Here is a 13,695-nt window from a genome sequence, read left to right as displayed (position 1 = left end):
ATTATGGTGCAGAATTTTTTTCTAATAATAATAATATCTACATTCATTGAGCATGCCCTTTATTCTCAGACCCTGAATTTGGCACACATTATATCTCATGGTAAGAGGTAAACATTTCCATGCCCATTCTGTAGACAGTGAATCCAAGGATCAGGAAGGGTAAAATATAAACCAAATAAATGTCCCCTCCCTTGAATTCCAGCTCTTCTAATTCTTGCTCATCCCTTCTTCCCCTACTCAGTAAAGTTGCGAATGATGACAATATTTACTTTATCTTTAGACATTATATTTAAAATGGTAGCTCAATTTGTATAAAACCTCCATAAGTGCTTTATATAATGGCTGTAGAATATTCTATAGAATACCTATGTATTAGATTTTATTTAACACTTAATATTGGATATGGAGTTTGCAGCTTTGTTTTTTATATTATAAGGAGCAGAGCCATGAAAAAATTGTAGCGTTTTTTTCTTATCTTATTTTATTTTCTTTTTTAACATATTTATTAGAGTATAATTGTTTAACAATGGTGTGTTAGTTTCTGCTTCATAACAAAGTGAATCAGTTATACATATACATATGTCTCCAAATCTCTTCCCTCTTCCATCTCCCTCCCTCCCTCCCACCCTCCCTATCCCACACCTCTATGTGGTCACAAAGCACTGAGCTGATCTCCCTTTGCCATGCAGCTGCTTCCCACTAGCTATCTATTTTATGTTTGGTAGTGTATATATGTCCATGCCACTCTCTCACTTTGTCCCAGCTTACCCTTCCCCCTCCCCGTATCCTCAAGTCCTTTCTCTAGTAGGTCTGTATCTTTATTCTCGTCTTGCCCCTAGGTTCTTCACGACCTTTTTTTTTTTTTTTAGATTCCATATATATGTGTTAGCATACGGTATTTGTTTTTCTCTTTCTGACTTACTTCACTCTGAATGACAGTCTCTAAGTCCATCCACCTCATTACAAATAACTCAGTTTTGTTCCTTTTCATGGCTGAGTAATATTCCATTGTATATATGTGACACATCTTCTTTATCCATTCATCTGTTGATGGACACTTAGGTTGCTTCCATGTCCTAGCTATTGTAAATAGAGATGCAATGAACATTTTGGTACATGACTTTTTTTGAATTATGATTTTCTCAGGGTATATGCCCAGTAGTGGGATTGCTGGGTCATATGGTAGTTCTATTTTTAGTTTTTTAAGGAACCTCCATACTGTTCTCCACAGTGGCTGAATCAATTTACATTCTCACCATCAGTGCAAGAGGGATCCCTTTTCTCCACACCCTCTCCAGTATTTATTGTTTGTAGAGTTTTTGATGATGGCCATTCTGACCAGTTCTAATCCATCTGCTATGAATTATTCCATCTAGTCTTTTATACATGTACCTCTTGGTTTTCTAAATGTTTTTTGTTCATTTGCATTAGTTCTTCATAATATAGTGTATATTCTGTGCTGGGCATACTCTCTGTGCTGACCTAAATTCATTCACGTAATTATACTGATTTTGGCAAAAAATACTTGCTGATCACCCATGATATGTCACCATGCTGGCACTAGGGACATGCAAATGAAAAATATATGGCTTCAAGAAACCAGGAGACTACAAAAAGTCTGATGCTTGGCCTTGGAGGATAAACTCTGAATACCAACTATAAGATACTTCTACCCAAAATGCAGAGATGGAGCATGAAAAGGAGATGGAGCTTGAGCTGGGTCTGAGGAACTGTGGGATTTGGGGAAAAGCAGAGAAGTGGGATTTCTGGATAAGAAGCTTTGTGAATCCATGTCCAAAGCTAACCTCACAACTGCAAAAACAAGGTCCTTGAGCAGAAGGGTGGCAGGTGCATCTGCGAAACATCTTCTTCATGAGGACCCAAGAGACATTTGTTTGTCCACGGAGCAGTCTGGCCACTATGATGGGGTCCATGAGAACAAGACCACTTGGGTGAAAGTGCACATCTCTTTTCCAGGAGCTTCTCCTTGTGAAGGCTACTAAGCTGACGCTATCTTTAACCAGCCAATGAGGGGTCTATTAAATTCTGATCCTTAATGTTCTTAGTGTGACAAATGTACTCTTTCCCCAAACTCTGGTTAATTTAGCCCAGGAACTAAAAGGATTTTTTTGCTGAGTCAGATAAGTATCTTTCAAAGATATGAAGATAAACTGCAACACCCTCAAAGTCCTTGTGAAGTAGGGTAAGTCATGGAGCTCTTCAACTTACTTCCCTGTTTAATAAGCACCAGTGGGTTATCCATGATCTGAAGCCAGCAAAGTTCCTTTACAAGATTGGATCAGTTCAGTTAAATGGTCTTGACTTGCATTTCTCAGTAGATTTGAGCATCTAAATGACTACTTGAGCATTCCTTATATCCAACCTGAGAGTCCTCTCTGAGTGCCAGGAGGGAACCTGTCTTCCTTTTTTTTTTTTTTTTTTTTGCATTTTTTTCTTTTCTTTTTTTTTTGTATTGAAGTATAGTTAATTTACAATGTGTTAATTTCAAGTCTATGGCAAAGTGATAGTTATACATGTATATATTCTTATTATATACTATATATAATATATATTCCTTTTCAGATTCTTTCCCATTATAAGTTATTACAGAATATTGAGTATAGTTCCCTGTGCTAAACAGTAGGACCTTGCTCTTTACCTATTTTATATATAGTAGTGTGTATCTGTTAATCCCAGACTCCTAATTTATCTCTCCCCTTCCCGCTGTCTATCCCCTTTGGTAACCACAAGATTGTATTCTATGTCTGTAAGTCTATTTCTGTTTTATAAATAAGTTCATTTTTAGATTGCACAAATAAGTGATATCATATATTTATCTTTCTCTGTCTGACTTACTTCACTTAATAAAATAATCTCTAGGTCCATCCATGTTGCTGCAAATGGCATTATTTCATTCTTTTTTTTTTGAAGAGGGACCCTGTCTTCATTGTCCTGCATCACTAGTGCTGATCAGAAAAGATCTTACTCCCAAGACGTAGACCAGGGTCTGTAAAAGGATCATCCAAGAGAGATGATGGTGAATTCTCTGGAATCAAGGGGAAGATTGTTCCCAAGCTACCAAAACCAGGCTCCACAGAGGCTACCACAGACTATTAAGATCATATATGACCAATCTCCAATACGATGCTCATTAACTGGAAGAAAGGATTCAGGATCCAGAGCTGGAAGATATCTCATCCACCTCCTGATCACCAGGCAAACCTTGGGGCATCTGCTTATCATCAGACTCTAGCTCAACTCCAAGCCTGTGGATGAGGTGATGGATCTGATGGCAGTGCCCAGGAATCCCCACCCCCTCAGAGCCAGCCACACTAGCCTCCTTTGCTGTTCCTCAAACACACCTCCTACCTCCAGGCCTCTGCACTAGCTGTCCCCTACCCCCAACCTGGGACTTTCTTTCCCTAGACAGCCACAGGGTTCTCTCCTTTACTTCGTTCTCTGCTTCAATGCTGTCTCCTCCAAGCAGGCTTCCCTAACCACCTTGCATAAAACAGCAGCCTTTTATCCTTCTCTTAGCATGTGAGACTTTCTTTCTAGCCCTTATAACCACCTGAGATGCTAACCAAGGTTAAGCTCCATGACATCAGGGATCTGTCTGGTCTGTCTGCTGCTGTGTGCCCAACACCTAGAACAGAGCCTGGCACATGTAAGCCTTCCATAATTATTTATTAAGTTAATCAATTTTCACAAAGCTCCAAAGGAGTCCCAGTAGGCTAGTCCTTGAACCACACTTTGTAAGCTGCCAGCCTTAGTTCCTCAAGACAAATTTTACCCCTTTAAGTCTCTAAGGTCCACTTTATCAAGACAGTGTGTTCAGCTTGGCTCCTTTCTTGCTGCCTCCCTCTATTGTGCCTGGAGAGCCCCAGAGGAGAATTTAGATACATTATGGATCCCAGGAGAAGATGACTCACGATCTTATCCAAACCTCTCAGAAAACTGAACATCAGAGAGTTTAGTGTCCGCCCAATGTCTCACAAACACTGTGTCCGTGGCAACTGGGTCAAAGGACCCAGGTTCCCTGGCTCCACTGCATTGCTCCCCCCAATACACCATCCTTTCTCCCTTAGCTACAAAGCTGACCTAATTTAAAAAGGAAGGAGTGTGTACCGCTAATAGGAAAAGAAATTTTGTTAAAGGAGGCAGACAAAATTAAGAGGAGGACCATTGAACAGGAAAGAAATACAAGGCCTTGCCATCACAATCAATTGTAGAATGGATACATTCTGGTAATGGAGAGATTCAGGTGACCCCAATCTTTGCGACTCCTGGACAGTCTGTCCAAGACCTTGCCAGTCCCAGGCCACCACAGGCAAACCGCACGACCGTGGCCAGCAGAACCAACCACATCCACATCCGACCCTGACATGGGTCCGAACACGTGCACCCAGACTGAAAGAAAGAACGCCAACAAGGCAGGTGAAGGAAAAAGAAAGACCCCATAGCAAAGGCAGGGAGGCCAGTTAGGAAATTAGCCAAGAGTGTGAGAGTATGACAGACACAAGAAAACATAATAGACATGAAAACCTGGCAGAAAAAAATGGCAAAGAAAAGCAAGCTGGTGAAAAATAAACACCACCCAAAAACACAACAAAATATTTTTTTAAAGTTTATTTTACCTAGAATTAATGACAGGAAAGTCCCATAAACGTGATGCAAAATGTTTAATGCCCCATTGAATGCCAACATTATGCCATTCATCTGTCCTTGCAGGTGTATTATTTCTAGTCCGCAGGATGAAAAGCAAAGTTGCTTTCCTCATCTTTTATATACTTAAAAATACATATTTCTAAGGCTTTATTGCCAAAGGTCCTGCTTTCCTCCAGAACCCACAATAACTAATCATGTTACTGCCACCGAGTCTAGGAATTGGAATTAATAGTTGGTGGGAGGGTTTGCTTCCATCCTATGAATGATCCTCGCTTTAACAACCCTTAGAGTTAGTGATTTCTCCTAAATATTTATTTCTCCCTGAGGGAAAGATTTCTCTAAGAACTTTCTCTCTACCCTAAATATTCACAATTCTCAATCTGTTTTTCTTCTATTTGTCCACTTAGAGTTTTTGCTGGAATCAATTTTATTAATTTCCTTCTGAAAATTAGCAAGTCAGAGTAAATTGCAGGGAGCTTTTTCCTCTCTACTATGTGAATCAGCCTCCCTCCACTTTCTCGGTGTTTCTCTCAATTCTATGTCACCAAGTCCTAGATATACTCTAGTTTTCCTCCACAACTTCTCTTCAAATAAAATTTTTAAAAAAGTAAAGATGAGAGAGACAGGGACAGAGAGAGAAAGAGGAAGGAAGGAATAAAGAAAGGGAGGAAAGGAGGGAGGAAAATTTTAAACTCAACTGTTAAAATATTGCAATTAAACATTGCAATCAACAGCTACACCTCCACCATTTTTCCAAAAATTTCCCCCTTTAGATTCAGAAGACCTCTTTTTATTAAAAGACATTATCCAACATTGTTTCTGGATCTCTCCAGTCCACCATCAAATTGACACTTAGGCAAAAATGTCTGGTATTGTCAGCTTTCTTCAGGATTCCTGTTCAAATTATTGGATTAACTAAACCACTGTCAAACTTAGATTTCAAAGCCCACAGCAACTACAAGACCTATGGGTCCATGAGCTTGGGTAGGTCATTTAAACTTTCTGCATCGAAAATTCCTCCTCTGCAAAATGGAAGTGCTAGACCAGATTATCTCTAAGATCCTGTTAAACTGTTATATCCCCCTTGCATACAGTTTCTCAATGCAGTGATTTTCATTTTACTTTATAAGAACACAGTATTCATCAATTATCCAGGGACTCTATCTCACAATTTTAAAAGTAATAATAAAATAAAATAAAACATAATAAAGCCTTTACTAGAATCTGTTTCCAGAACCCCAAACCTGGAGATGCACTTTGAGGCATTCTGCAGCCTTAGGTGTTATTGGCTGTTCTGGTGGCAACCAGCTTGTTAACTGACTTCTATCACTTGTTTTCACAACAACCTTGAGACTCCTTAGAGCAAATTGCAATGGCAAATCATGTTATCCAATTGGCAGTTAGGAAACCCAGATCTCAGGCCCCAGAGGAAAGGCCGACTCCTTAATTCCAGCCTGATGATGAGAAAAGAGTCATCAGGAGGTTAAGTGACTTATGCAGTTGGACCGAGCCAACCAGCATCTGCGACAGGGTCCCGGACACAGAGCACTTGTCTCTTCGGACAGCGTTCAATTCTCCCAGCCGCACTTCTTCCCCGAATGCTTTTTAATCTGGCAGGATCCACAAATAAAGGAAATTGTGGTTTTCACATCATGATCGAGATTATTTTTCCGCTGTGAATAATAAAAGCAGAGTAACCCATTCGTAGCTTCAAAATGTTCCCCTTCCAGCCCGCATTGTTTATTCCTCAGGCTTTCAACAGCTTTTACTTCAAGATGTCAGTTTTGAACGTGTTTGCATAATTCTGCATTTTATTTCGGGATTCTCTGTCATAACCATTCATTTCCCCTCACTGGCTAAGTTGTTGAAAAAGAAAACTGTGTTTCGAGGCCAGTCCAATCCTACAATTTAAAAACTGGCAGGATCCGTCTTCTTTTTCTCCCCTGGGAGGATTAATTTGCTTCTTTTTTATTCTCAAAGTTTTATGATTCCAAATAAAGGATATAATGGTGCCATTGAGAGTTGGGGAAATGTTGGAAGATAAATAGCTTATGTGGGAACTGCTTGAAATGAAAATCGAAGTTCTGGGGAAGGAGGTGGGAAGAGTGGAGACGTTTTTTTATTGTGAGAGTGTGGCCTGTTAATGATAAAGGAAATTTCCTCCTTCTAATGAGTCTTGCCTTTATAGACTGAAGTGAGGGCAAATGGCTCCATTTGTATCATAAATGTAAAGAAGCTGAAATTGTACTCCCAAGAATGTAATATGTTTAATTTTGAAGTTGGGGGAGCAGCCATTAAAAATGGACATTTTATTTTCTGGGACCTGAAACACAGAGTCTGGGCTTTGAATCTTGATTTCTTTGCCTAAACACTGAAGTGTTTAAGAAACATGCTAAAATCATCTGCGGGAAACTAATTGACCAAGGGAAGTAATTTGAATACATTCTTTTGGTCGAGTTTGCCTTAATTAGCTCCCAACTTAGTTGACAACATCTGTGTGATGATCCATTAATCCCATTATTTTAAGAGCCCAATTCATCATCAAAGAACTTTTCTTAAGGACCCTTTGGAATTTTACAAAATAAATTGGACAAATGTTATTAACCTCTAGGAGCTTATAACTAAGGTCGATGCAGTAGACATTTATTGACTAGGCACTGCATGCAAGGCACTGTGGAGTAGCAGGGCCAACCAGGGACATGATTCCTGCCCTCACGGAGCACAAGGCATTGGGAGAGGAAGATTGTGTCCCTTCATTAGGCTACAGTCACACTGTGAGTCCTGGACCCTGGGAGGGGTTCATTCTGCTGCAAACATTTCACAACACAGGCTACATATGAATTGGCCCTAAAGCAATAAGACACACAACACTGATTTAATGTGCATCTGATCACATGGCACCATTGCTTACACACTCTTAACTTCCCCTAAAACACACTGAATTAAATCTCTTACCGAGTCCAAGCTTATACTGCTCACCATACAACAGGCCAATAAATCAAGAGACTAGTTGTTGGGGCAAGGAATAGTGACTTTATTCAGAAAGCCAGCAGACCAAGAGGATGGTGGACTAGGGTCCCAAAGAACCATCTTACTTGAGTTAGAATTCAAGTCTCTTTTATACTAAGTGGGGAGCTGATGTGGTTGGTTGTTGCAAACGTCTTGGTATCAGAAATGTTTGTTTCTGTAGCTGTTCATGTAGGTCAGGTCAGGAATGTTTTTCTCTGTTCTGCAACTTTTTATCTCTATATGAATTAAAACGTGTTATGCCTTTAAAGGTCACAGCCTTGAGAATGGGCTCTCCTGTATATTTCAAGCTATAGGCAACATTCTTAACTTGAAGCAAAAGTGATAGAATACAAAGGTTAAAGCAAAAGAAACAGATCCAATATGAAGTCAGATTTGTTTTTCCTTATTACAAATCTAATCCCTTACCCTTGACCTTCAGAGCCCTACACACCCTGGGCTCTCCCTAGTTCTTTGCCCAGATTTCCTACACACCACCTTGGCTCATACCCTTCCTGCTTCCCAGGGCTCCTGGTGTTTCTCAACAGATCCAATCTGATCCTGCCCTTGGCCACCTCTCCAAATGGACCACCTGCCTCTAAACCATGTGGCTGCCCTTTCCCCATCTCATCTCAGCTCAGGGCTCTCTCCTCAGTGAGGCCTTCCCTGTCCACCCACCTTCAACCAGGCCTCCTCTTCACCACCAGTGTCTTCCCCATCACCCTGTTTCACTTTCTCCATAGCATTTATCACGCTCAAAAATTATCATCATTATTAGTTGATATACTTATTTATTATCTGTCTCTCCCTTTGCCTTACCCCACAATGTCCACTCAACAAAAACTAAATTTTCTGAGTTATTTACTGCAATATTCCTTGCACCAGGGCAGTGCCAGGCACTGAGCTTAATGTTTGGTGAATGAATGAATGAATCAATCAATCAATCAATCACTCAATCAATGAAAATAAAAAGATCAAAGATAGGTTATCATTAGTGGGATGGGAGATGGGGAGCAACAAACAGACACAGAGATGAAGTTTGAGTGGGAGAGCATATGGGTCCTTGCAGGGAACTAACATAAATGCGACTTAGTAGGGAGGCTGTGGCTTTGAAAGCCACAATTCACTCTCCAAACGTTCAGTGACTTGGATTCTAAGAATCAAAGTTCAAGGTGGGGTTTCTGCCCCACCTCCATATCCCTCAAAATGTACACTGTTGATAAAGTGCATGAATCTCATCATTATCTTCCTTATGCATCCAATAAATATTTGCTGAAATGTTGCTCCCTCTAGCTATGGACCCCCAATCTCCAGCGTCAGGTTTTACAATCTTTCACAGGGGAAAGAGACCATCCACAGAAATGGAAAGCCCTGGAAAAAAAAAAAAAAACCACTTGTTCCTTCCTAAACATGGGCGAGAGAGGCTATAACTTTAAAATGTGTGGTTTCTGTCCTGTGCACTGTGGTGGACAAGCCCATTTTTAAATGTATCCAAAAATGTCAGCTGTCACATTTAAGGGCAGACATCCAGCCCTGGCCGCCCTGCAAAGGTGGGCATGTTATCAGAAGGCCATCACAGAGCACTTAATGGACCTCCACTTCTAAATAAACATGGCAGGGGGATACAGGGTGCCGCCTTACGTCCTGGTTGTTTGTGTGTTCCTGTCAGCCTAGTCAATTTCATTGGCCTGGGATGTTACATTTACTTCTTGGAATATGAGATTGCACAGATCTGCCTTCATGGGCACTGGTGGCTAAAATGGGAATGGTTTAATGAATCGCAAGTCAGATTCTGTATATAAAGTCCACATCACAAGGGGATGGCAGGGCCCCTACTCAGCACGGGAAGATTTATCTTCCCTGGTTTAGACCATGACCCCGTGCCCCCTCACCCTCCTTTCACACCAATAACAATGTTATCTCACTCCCTAAAGGGTCCACAGGATCTTATTGGAGGCCCTTTAAAATCTGGAGCCAGATTATTCATCAAGTGTCTAAATGATGTTTTAATTGTACTGGTCACAATGAGGTACCACTTTAACTCTTTCAGGGAAAAGTGAACAATTTCACAAAGATGGGTTGAATTAGTAAGACTGCATGGTCATTGTCTTTAACACCCAGGTCTAAATGCCTGTCTGGCCTGAAAGCACTGTATTTGTGTCACCATAGTCCCCCAGCCAGGAGAGCTTAGAGGGGTATAAAAATGAGTCTGCATTTAGGGCAGCCCTCCCACCCAAGTTGCCTGCCAGCCAATCCCTGCTGTCTACCACTGCCTCCTTACAGACCTTTTCATTGGCACAAGTCTTTGTGCTCCTCTCTCTGCAGGTTCAAGAAAAGTATACCGGGCTTCCCTGGTGGCGCAGTGATTGAGAGTCCGCCTGCCGATGCAGGGGACATGGGTTCGTGCCCCGGTCCGGGAAGATCCCACATGCCATGGAGCGGCTGGGCCCCTGAGCCACGGCCACTGAGCCTGTGCGTCCAGAGCCTGTGCTCCGCAACGGGAGAGGCCACAACAGTGAGAGGCCCACGTACCGTAAAAAAAAAAAAAAAAAAGAAAAGTATACCTGATCGGGGTCATCTCTCATTACGCCTTAATGTGAATAAATCTGTCCAAGTTTTAGGTGTCAGAGGTGTGAACCAGAGTCTGTTAACATCCTTTCAATCCAGTGAGCCTGAGTCCACGAGAATGTTTCAGTGTCCCTAATTTCTCATGCTTCTGTCTGTGGCCAAATCCCTACTCCATCTCCCCAAAACTGTGGTAACAAACTTCTTAATGGGTATTAGACACTCCTTACACTTTGCAATCTCTCTACTGTGTCTATGCCATACTGTCTGGCAGGAAAGGAGGCCTCCTTCCCATAACCAGCTATCTAACTTTACCCACCCCAAAGATTCCTCACTTCCTGGGGGACTCCCTATTTAAGGAGGATTATCTTTAGAGTGTCTCTCCTAAAGGAAGTGGAAGAGTGGTCCGCTGCTGGTGGGAATTCTGAATGTAGAGACCTGTAAGGAAGAGGTCTTTTATTTCCCGCGATGAGCTTTGCCTGGAATTTTCTTTCCCTTGCCCCTTCTCTCCATGGAAGGAATGCAAATCCTAATGTAAGAGGGGATGCTGCCCACATATAACAGAATCAAGATGACTGCTTCCATTTTTTTCTTGAAGCACAAGCTTAATTTCAAGCCTAATTTCTCTTGGTCCCCATTTCTAAGAGAGCAATATTTTCTTACTTACAGAAAAAAAAATAGGGTATAAGAATATAATAAAAAGCATCTGACCCTCAGCTTCCATCAGGGAGATAAAAGGGAATGGTGTAGATTGGGGTTTACTGGAGAGCACATTTCACTTTTAAATTGAGCAGACACCATTCTGTCCCAGCCAATTCATGCCAAACAGGAAAAGAAAAATTAAAGTAGCCCCCAAACCCATTTTTCAGAGAAATATTCTTGTTTTATAAATGTTAATTTAAATATTAAAAAAAACAATGTAGGTCAGTGTGCAACTGTGCCTCAGACATATATGGGTATGAATTTAAATTATTTCCTAAAATATATTTTATGATGCTACAAATTTCTTAGGTGTTTTAGGTTCCATGGTCCTATAAGTTTAGAAAACAGTGATATGAATACTGTGAAACAAAGTTCTCATCTCAATCTTTAATGTATACTAATTTGCACTGTGAATTTCTGAGAGAGAAATCCAGGAGGCAAGTTTTCCTAAATATTGATGACCATGAGACGTTTTCTTCCAGGGCCATCACGAGGGGCTGCTGAACCAAAGAATAAGCTTGTGAGGTGCTGGCCCAGGGAAAAGGGATCTCAAATTGTTGGCCTCTGGCCAGGGGCACAAAAGAAGCCTTTGTGGTCCACACAGGCCCAGTCCAGCACCCCAGGAGGCTACCCTGAGCTGTGGGGATAAAGTGCTTTCTAGTAATAAAGTGTTTCCTAGGCCTTACACATCTGTCCCTGGAGACCTCACAGAATAATTCCAGTCCTTCTTACCATAACAAACATTAGGTATAGGGGAAAACAAAGATACAAAGACACACACATCTTCTTGCAACACTTCAAGTTTTGGAGGAAAGCAGAGGTGCAGACAGAAAAATGCAGAAAGGTAAGACAATTGCTCTAACCAAGGTTTGTGAAGAGTGCCATTCAAGAAAGATTTCTAGAGCTTGCCTGATAGGTGATCAAGGTCAACGGTGCTCCAGACAGAGACATGCCATACACCAGTTGTTCTCAAGCAGGGGCAAGTTTGCTCCCCCAGGGATATATATTTGACAATGCCTAGATACATTTTTGATCGTCACAATGGAGGGTGGTGGGCTTGCTACTGGCATCTAGTGGATAGAGGCCAGGGATGCTGCTAAACACACAGAGCAGCCCCAACTACAAAGATGTATCTGTCCCAAATGTGTTGTAAGAAGATGTGTGTGTCTTTGCATCTCTGTTTTCCCCTACATCTAATGTCCCAAATTTCAATAGTGCTGAGGCTGAGAAGCCCTGCCATAGGCCAAGCACAGAGGTGTGAGGACAGGTTAACCTGAGGATCTGCAAGCATCTGGCCTTGCTGATTAGGACTAGTACAGACCTGTCTCCCTTGCCCTCCATTCACAAATTATAAAATCCTGAGAGACACTGGCTTGTCTTATTGGTCCTTGTACTTCCAGGGCCTAGACTATAAGTACAAAAGAATGAATGAAATAGGTTTTCCAAGGATCAATGGTGATAAGAATGATGGGAGAACACAGGTGTATTAAGTTCCTATAGCAGCCATAACAAATTTCCACAACATGGTGGCCGAAAACAACAGAAATGTATTTTCTCAGAGTTCTGCAGGTCAGAAGTCTGAAATCAAGATGTTGGAAGGATTTGTTCCTTCTGGAGGTTTTGAGGGAGAATTCCTCCTCTCCTCTCTTCTCCAGGTGTTTGTTCCTTGGTTTCCAGAAGCATAATTCCAACCTCTACCTCCATCTTCCCATGGGTCTTCACTTGGCACCTCCTCTGTGTCTGTGTCTCCTCCTCTTCTGTCTCCTTATAAACGACATGTGTCACTGGATTTAGGGTCCACTCAGTTAATCCAGGATGATCTCATATTGAGATCCTTAAATTAACTATACCTGCAAAGACACTTTATCTAAATTAGGTCATAATCACAGGTACTGGGAGTTAGGACTTGAACATAGTTTTGGGGGTTCCACCAATCAAGACACTACAACAGTAGGGTAGGTACCTGGAAGGTAGAATGGGAAACAAGCACAAGAATGGAAGAATGAATCCTTCACCTAGGTCACAATTTCTCCAAGTGTTTTGGCCACTTCAGGTTCTCACTGAATAAGACAGCAAGATAAAATGGTAGAGGCATTTCATTTTGAACTATAAAATATTTATGTACAGAATACATGGGTGCAAAATATTTTCAATGTTAAAGGAGAGAAAGTTCAAGGGGGAGAAAGTTCAGGGAAGTCAATAAAAACTCCATCAAATTCACATGATGTCCCCAGATTTCAAGTCTCTGAAATCTGCTCTGGGCAAAGATTCCATCCGTGCTTTTAGTGGAAAACTTCATTTTCCTGGGAGCAGAGAGGAAAACTTGAGAAGCTTTCTGCAAAGCTCTAGATTCCACAAAGTAGCTCAGCCTGCTCCCAGTCCCCAAAATAAGGAACACTGGGTCTCTGTTTTAAAATTGGCCCTGTCACCCTAAATTATCCCCACTTCTTTTCTTGACACAACCTCGAAAACCTGCTGCTCAGGCCTGGACCCATCAAAGCTGCATCAGGGCAAGAGGGGCATATTTTAAAATGACACATCTAAGAAGCAAGCCCTCAGCACTCTAAACGACTATATTATTTTAAAGATGGAAACGACTCCCGGACTACCTTGTAATCCAACATTTCTCAATAAATCTCATGTAATAAATTCTCCACAGGTCTGAAGACCTGGTCTTGGGATAAGCAAGTGTATCCTGGAGCCATATTGGAGGGAGAATTAAAATAAGAACTGCGGGCTTCCCTGGTGGCGCAG

This window comes from Mesoplodon densirostris, chromosome 1, assembly GCF_025265405.1.
Source record: "Mesoplodon densirostris isolate mMesDen1 chromosome 1, mMesDen1 primary haplotype, whole genome shotgun sequence".
NCBI classification, from domain to species: domain Eukaryota; kingdom Metazoa; phylum Chordata; class Mammalia; order Artiodactyla; family Ziphiidae; genus Mesoplodon; species Mesoplodon densirostris.
The sequence above is the reverse complement of the archived record's forward strand: the minus strand, read 5'-3'. Positions refer to the sequence as shown.